Source organism: Bos indicus, chromosome 20 (assembly GCF_029378745.1).
Source record: "Bos indicus isolate NIAB-ARS_2022 breed Sahiwal x Tharparkar chromosome 20, NIAB-ARS_B.indTharparkar_mat_pri_1.0, whole genome shotgun sequence".
NCBI classification, from domain to species: Eukaryota; Metazoa; Chordata; class Mammalia; order Artiodactyla; family Bovidae; genus Bos; species Bos indicus.
In genome coordinates this window covers 36,411,617-36,419,693 of record NC_091779.1, presented here as the reverse complement: position 1 = coordinate 36,419,693, position 8,077 = coordinate 36,411,617, and the positions used below count along the sequence as shown (strand labels likewise).

The window sequence follows — 8,077 nt, the reverse complement described above, 5'->3', positions numbered from 1 at the left end:
TCCAGAGCACGCATCATGATTGCACATCAGAATTGTGCTTAGAAGAAATCTTTGTGACACTGAATCTGAAGTTTCTATTAATATGATTAGTTTGATGAACTTACAGACTATCAAGACTCATATTTTAAAAATTATTATTTTTTTAATAAGAACGAATAACTTAAAAAAATACCTAGACACACTAGGTCTTGTTGCGGCATGTGGGTTCTTTTGTTCCGCACACGGGCTTCTCAAGGTGCATGGTCTTCTCTCTAGTCGTGGTGCAGAGGCCCAGTTGCCCTGTGGCATGTGGGATCTTAGTTTTCCAACCAAGGATTGAATTCATGTCCCCTGCATTGGAAGGTAGATTCTTAACCACTGGACCACCAGAGAAGTCCCATTATTTCCTTTTGTTATTGTGTAGAACAGCAACTGGTGTGTTCTATTTGAAAATTAGAATAAGTTGAAGCAAAGCTGGAAGTGGGATTCACCCCAAAGTGGGGTGATGATTCAATGGCTAATCTGTTATTAAGACAATAACATTGACATCTTGGCCAGAGGACAGATCCCCTATGCTGTCCTGGCAGGCGCTAGTGAGTATTACCAGCCGAGTGGCCACAGGCAAAGTTGACTTTGTACAGAGATGGAAAGAAGGTGTTGTGCCAGGCAGGCAGCTCTAGCAGGTGCCTGAAATCCATCAAGTCTGGAAGACTGGGGTTTAGATGGCAATGTTTGATCCAGAACCCAGTGTTCTATTTGACACATGTTTGACCAAGCAGAGTGTACGAAAATCCCATGAAGAATGGGTGGAGGACAGAAGGAGACCCTGAGGACAGCACGGCTGATGGGCCTGAGGGCTAAAGACATCAGGATGGACAAGCACAAACAAGCCAGCTGTGGGTCCCCAGGAGTTTGTCTGAAAGTTCCTATGCAATTCTACCTCTTGCAGAAGATTCCCCTCATCTCCAGCCCCTCTCCCTCGATCTCTCTCTAGTAGTGATTCAATGAATCAACTAGATTTGCTGTCAGATCCCCAGACAGAATAAGGGTCAGATGGGCTCTGAGAGGGAAACAAGGAAGGGGAGCCTGAGTTGCCTTGCTAGAGAACTTCTGGAATATTCCATTACTCTTGGCAAAAAAATATATAGACTTTCTCCAGAAGAGGCCAACTTTGTGATCTAGTTGTAAGTACCCTTTTGATCAATCCTTCTAACAATATGCCAGGTCCACAATATGATTTTCACAAAGCACAAAGAGTTCTAAAATGTTAAAGCAAGAAAATACTTAGGGATCATTTGGTCTAGAGGTTTTTGAACTTTTTCTCTTTTTAAAGCAGTGCAACCTTTTCTTCAAAAGAGATCAAACCAAGAAGTCCAACATAAAGTCATTTATAAATGGAACAGCTCTGGCTATCCCCAGCGGCTCTTCTGAAGCATCCCGGTAGAGAGGTGAACTGATTTTGTCAAAGTCATCTAGGCTGGGGAGGGATTCAGCAGACCCCAGAGTCAACTGGCCTCTCATACTCAGTCCAATACTCTGTTCATTGCACCATGTCATACATATTGAATGCTGATCTGACAACCCACAAAGATAAGATACGGAACTTCTGGCCTGAAGATGTAAATGTGGTGCTGGTATTGTAAAGTTATGGGATAGCTAGTTAATAAACATATTTTTTTTATTGTTATATTCCGAGGAGCAAAGATGAAACCTGGGTAGCTGAGGTTTCTTGCACACCTGATTCTGGGGACATTGAAAGGACAAGGAGTTGACTGTGCTGGGTGGAAATTCTGCTGCTTAAGTCCTTTAATGTGATACTGATTCTCTATTTTGCTGCACTTATATCTTTATTTTTAAAATTCATGGTACATATGCAGAAGTTTGTACAATATCTACATACAGTTTAATAATAAAAATATGAACATCTTGGATCTCTCCCCAACCCTGCTTAAGAATGAGAATATTTGTGCTCACTTCAGCAGCATATATACTAAAATTGAAACAATACAGAAAAGATTAGCATGGCCCCTGCACAAGGATGATATGCAAATTCATAAATCGTTCCATAGTTTTTTACTACTGTATTTGTTACCAAAAGTGGTTCTACATATGCTACTGAAAAAAAAATCTGGAAATTCCTAATGTCCTGAGTATTAATAATAAAGTTTAAAAATGCTTTTATGTTTATATATACAGAAAGAATGAGGATATTTCCAATACTGTTGAGTCTCTCATATGTGGCCTGCTCCTATTCAATCTCCCTGTCTCTCAGTCACCAGTCTGAGTCTTGTGTATTTGCCTGCTTTTCACTCTAGTTTTACTACCATATATGCATCTCTAAGGGGCTTCCCAGGTGGTGTTAGAAATAAAGAACCTGCCTGCCAATGCAGGAGATATAAGAGATGAGGGTTTGATCCCTGGATCAGGTCTTCCTGACCTGGAGGAGGGCATGGCAACTCACTCCAATATTCTTGCCTGGAGAATCCCATGGACAGAGGAGCCTGGTGGGCTGCAGTTCATAGGGTCACAAAGGGTTGAACACGACTGAAGAGACTTTGCACGCATGCCCAGTATGCGTCGCTAACCAATGTATTATCTATTTTTGTCTGTGTTTAACATTATAGAAATGGAATCATTTCTCATCTTTTTTCTTTTGCCCAGCTTCATGCTATAGAACATTTCTCTTATTGCAGAAAGCCGTGTCTATTATCTCTAGATATTTATCCCTGAAGTTGAGTAGAGATTAAACCAGGATGTTAGTTTTTAGTATTTAGTGTTGTGTAGTGTTTTACCATCTGAATAACTACCATGGATTTATTCATATTACAGTTGCTGGATATTTGGTATATTTCTAAATTTTGCGTCTATAAAATGCTTCTGTGAATATTTACCTTTTCTCTTCTGTAATTGCTGCTCTAGGATATACACTCAGAAATTGACATGGTGGGTGAAGGGTGGAAACATTTTAAAATGTTACCAGGTGAGAACTAACAACTTCACTCCCTTCTCCCTCCCGGCCTTTCTTCTTTCCTTCTTTTCTTCCCCTTCCTCTTCTCTTCTCTCCTTTTCTTATCATTGGACCTTAGGTGTTTAAATTGGATTAAACACAATTTTTGGCTCATGACACACTCTCATCATTAGACCATACAAGTTCTTCTCTTTATCTACATATTCATCCATTCATCTATCTAATCATCCATTCATCTATTTGCCTATTAAAAACATACCATCTTGGATAAGGAAATGGCAACCCACTCCAGTATTCTTGCCAGGAGAATTTCATGGACAGAGGAGTCTGGTGGGCTTCAGTCCATGGGGTCACAAAGAGTTAGACATGACTGAGCATTTGAGTATTAGAAAATAAGAAAGTCTAGCTGATTCATTTTGGTGTGTAATAGAAACCAATACAACATTGTAAACCAACTATACTCCTATAAAAATTAATTTTAAAAAGAAGTGGAAAAAAATAAGATAACAAAGGAATATGTATACTATGATTCAGTTTAAAAAAAATAAAATATGTGTGAGTAGATACATACACAAAGAAAAAAAAACAGTTATGCACATATAAAGGAAAAAAGCTTACTTTCACATGGAAGTGAAATAATGTGTGATTTTTTTCCCTTTGTGCATATCCATAGTTTTCTAAACTGTCTTTTCTTCTACTTTCTACCTTAACTTTTGTAATTAAAAAGTAATAAATGTTGATGCTTGAAGGAAAAAAACAAACAAAAAAATACCATCTGACCAATAGGCAGATGTTTACCAATTACTTAGCAATTATTTGTGTCCTCTTCTCTTAACCTATTCTTTTGCCTCCCCTGCAGAGGTAGCCACTATATTGAATTTTGAGCTGTAATATATATATATATATATACATATATATTTTACTTTTTAGGAAAAGTTATTTTTGGATACCCATACACCATGATACAGTACCAATCGTGGTATAGAAAATTACCCCAAATGCTAGTATCTTAAAACAACAATTATCATTTATTATCTCAGAATTACTGTGGGTCAGGAATTCAGAGAGGGCACATCTGGATGGCTTGTCTCTGCTCCATGAAGTTTTCTGTGATCTCAGCTGGAAGACTCAAGTCCCGAGGGGGCTGGAATCATCTGAAGGCTTGACGGGGACTACAGGACCCACTGCTAAGGCCAGCCATGGTTGGACTGATAAGATGCTTCCTCTCCATGTGGGTCTCTCTACATGCTGTCTTCTCTCAGGGCTGCTGTGTATCCCCATGACATGACATCTTGCTTTAGTGAGCATATCAACCATTGTTTCTTCTAGCCTAGATGCCATCTCAAAGAATAACATGATGAAAATCATAACATTTCTCCATTTTCGTATTCAAAATAGATAAGGATCTTGAATTTGTAGAGAAGTAATCTATAAACTATTCAAGTGGAATAACAGACTCTGGGTTATCAGTTACAATCTAGGGCATGTGAGTCAATGAAGACACTGGTTGCAAAAAGCCAACATGTTCTGACTGTCATTTAAGGGTGTTGGAAACTAAATAGCATCATGGAAGAGAAAGATGGTTTCATCCCAGCAGATGTGCTGCTTTTGAGCCCAGGCACTGTGCCACGGGAAAGAGTGGATGCCTCCAGAGGAAACTGGTTATGGGGAGATAGATAAGATATAAGCATGAATATGAGAGTGAATATGAATATATGTGGGAGAGATGAAATAGGGTAGGGAGACGCAGGAGCTGATTTTATGAAAACCGAATGAAAAAGTGGTTAGTATTATTCAGCTCAGAAAGGTAAAGTCTGAGAGGATTCAATAATAAAGAGGACGCAGATGTCCTGAATTTCTAAAGAAGTTGTCTTTGAGAGGTTGTTGCTGTTGTTCAATCACCTAGTCATGTCTGACTCTTTGTGACACCATGGACTGCAGCATGCCAGGCTTCCCTCTCCCTCACCATCTCCTGAAGTTTGCTCAAGTTCATGTCCATTGCATTGGTGATGCCATCCAACCATCTCATCCTCTGTCACACTCTTCTCCTTCTGCCCTCAATCTTTCCCGGCATCAGGGACTTTTCCAATGAGTCGGCTGTTCGCATCAGGTGACCAAAATACTGGAGCTTCAGTTTTAGCATCAGCTGTTCCAATGAGTATTCAGGGTTGATTTCCTTTAAGATTGACTGCTTTGATCTCCTTGCTGTCCAAGGCACTCTCAGGAGTCTTCTCCAGCACCACAGTTTGAAGTTATCAATTCTTTGGCATTCTTCCTTCTTTACCATCCAGCTCTCACACCTGTACATGACTACTGGAAAAACCAAAGCTTTGACTAGATGGACCTTTGTCAGCAAAGTGATGTCTCTGCTTTTTAATACACTTTCTAGGTTGGTCATAGCTTTCCTGCCAAGAAGCAATCATCTTCTGATCTTATGGTTACAGTCACCATCCACAGCAATTTTAGAGCCCAGGAAGAGTAAATCTGTCGCTACTTCCACCTTTTCCCCTTCTATTTGCCAGATCTTAGTTTTTTTAATATTTAGTTTTTTCACTCCTTTATCCTCATCGAGAGGTTCTTTAGTTCCTCTTCACTTTCTGCCATTAGGGTGGTATCATTTCCGTATTTGAGGTTGTTGTTTCTCCCTCCTATCTTGATTCCAGCTTGTAACTCATCCAGCCCAACATTTCTCATGCCGTGCTCAGCGGATAGGTTAAATAAACAGGGTGACAGCAGATAGCCCTGTCGTAATCCTTTCTCAATCATGAACCAGTCGGTTGTTCCACAGAGGATTCTAACTGTTGCTTCTTGAGCTGCGTACAGGTTTCTCAGGAGACAGGTATGATGGTCTGGAATTCCCATCTTTTTAAGAGCTTTCCACTGTTCGTTATGATCCCCACAGTCTAAGGCTTTAGCGTAGTTGATGAAACGGAGGTAGATGTTTTTCTGGAATTCTCTTGCTTTCTCTATGATTCAGTGAATGTTGGCAATTTGCTCTCTGGTTCCTCTGCCTTTTTTAAACCCAGCTTGGATGCTGGAAATTTCTTGGTTCACATAATCCTGAAGCCTAGCATGTAAGATTTTAAGCATGACCTTGCTAGCACAGGAGATGAGTGCAATTGTCCGATGGTTTGAACATTCTTTAGTACCGCCCTTCTTGGGAACTGGGATGAAGATTGACCTTTTCCAGTCCTGTGGCCACTGCTGGGTCTTCCAGATTTGCTGACATATTGAGTGCAACACTTTGATCATCTTTTAGGGTTTTGAATACCTCTAGTAGAATTCTATCATCTCCACCTCCACTTATTGACAGCAGTGCTTCCTAAGGCTCAACTTACTTGACTTCACACTCCAGAATGTCTGGCTCTGGGTGACTGACCACACCATTGTAGTTATCTGGTTCATTAAGATCTTTTTTTGTACAGCTCTTCCATGTATTCTTTCCATCTCTTTATCTTTGAAAAGTAAGCTTTGCATAATATAAGAAAGTCCCACTTCATATAGGGGATAATGCACTTTTGTTTCTTACTACTGTAGAATTGAGGCAGTTTCCAAAAATATAAATCTAGAAGGGTTGCATGTTTATGGTTGATAGAACTGACTATGGAAGGAAGAGCTTTGGTTTTTGTGTTTATTTTGGGTTCTGATCTGACTTTTTGAGTTCATGACCAAGAGGACAACTCTGACTTCCATAAGATGCTTTTGGGGGTCTCTGTCATAGCTAGTATCCTGAATCAGAAGAGCAGCTTTTCTGTTTTTATAGAAGAATGCATACATGTATCAAGCATCTTCTGATCTCCCAGGAGAGAGATCCACAGGAGTGTAGGAGGATCCACGGATGTTGCTTGCTCTTTGGATTAGTGATGTGAGGGCTAGTGCTTTGATAGCAGTTGGTAGTTCATACTTTTTTTTTTTTTTTTAAGTGGACTGAAGGGAGCTAAACCCCAGTGGTTGGCAGGGGTAACAGGGACTGCTATGGGCTCATGAATTACTGCCAATATCCAGTGACACTGGCCAGCAAGTTTGAATTCTGTATGGGTGGAATAAGCCTTGGGACAGAGTAAGAAGGAAAAACCTAATGAATTCTGTTAAAGAAGCCTCACTTGGACCCTAGTTCAGTTGGTTCCATAAAGAAACCCATATGGCAATGGACAAAGATGAGATTCTTTCATGTTTTTAACAGGTTTCATCCAGAAAAATCCAAGATCTATTTAATCTTGGGTTTCTAGCTTCTTTCATTTAGCCATCTGAATCAAGGATATGGGTACATCCCAATCCAACAACCACATTTCCCTGAATTATTTTATAAATGATAGAAATATCTGGAACTTTAATGCCATAGGATCATGTGAATAGAGATGAATTGGTGTTTAAATGGATCTCCAAGCCTCAGGAGGACAGGTACAATGTCTGTCTAGCTCATCATCATGTTCTGTTACCTCTCTTACTGGCATATAATAGATACACAAAATAATTGGATTAATAATTAATAAGTAAAGTAAGGATGACTTGGGCTTCCCTGGTGGCTCAGTGGTAAAGAATCCTCTTGCCAATGCAGGAGACGTGGGTTCAATCCCTGGGTCGGGAAGATCCCCTGGAGAAGGAAATGGCAACCCACTCCAGTATTCTTACCTGGAGAATCCCATGGACAGAGGAGCCTGGCTGACTACAGTCCATAGGGTCACAAAGAGTCAGATATGACTGAGTGACTAAACAACAAAGATGACTTGGGGTTTTCTTTCTATTTATTTATAGTTATGTGTATTAAGTAGAGCTACTGGGCTTTTAGATCTTAATTTGTCCCATCTAATAGTTATTTAACTCTGAGATATTTTCAGCATGGTTAAGTTTGTTCCTAAAAAAATGAAAATAAAGATCTAACTAGGTAATTTCACTGGAAATGAGCAATGGGGGAGATGGAATTGGATTCTTAATTGGTGGCTCTAAGAAAATTCATGCTTGAATTCTTCTGGGGTGAGAGAGTATCACCCTTCAGATCTTAAGAGTTCTTAAAAGGGAGGTGTAGTATTTCAGAAACAACCCTTTCAAGCCATAATGCCTTTCATCAAAGGCTTTTAAAGCACTTTGTCTTTAACAGGGCCCACATCTACCTCCTGCTCAGCTCACACA

At 39.8% G+C, this 8,077-nt stretch overlaps 1 non-coding gene across 1 annotated transcript; it reads left to right on the top strand.

The window, feature by feature from the left end:
• Positions 1-1,945: 1,945 nt before the first annotated feature.
• On the top strand, positions 1,946-2,052 carry LOC139178089 (U6 spliceosomal RNA). The gene has a single exon (XR_011562513.1). It is a non-coding gene; the product is annotated as a U6 spliceosomal RNA (small nuclear RNA).
• Positions 2,053-8,077: the final 6,025 nt, after the last annotated feature.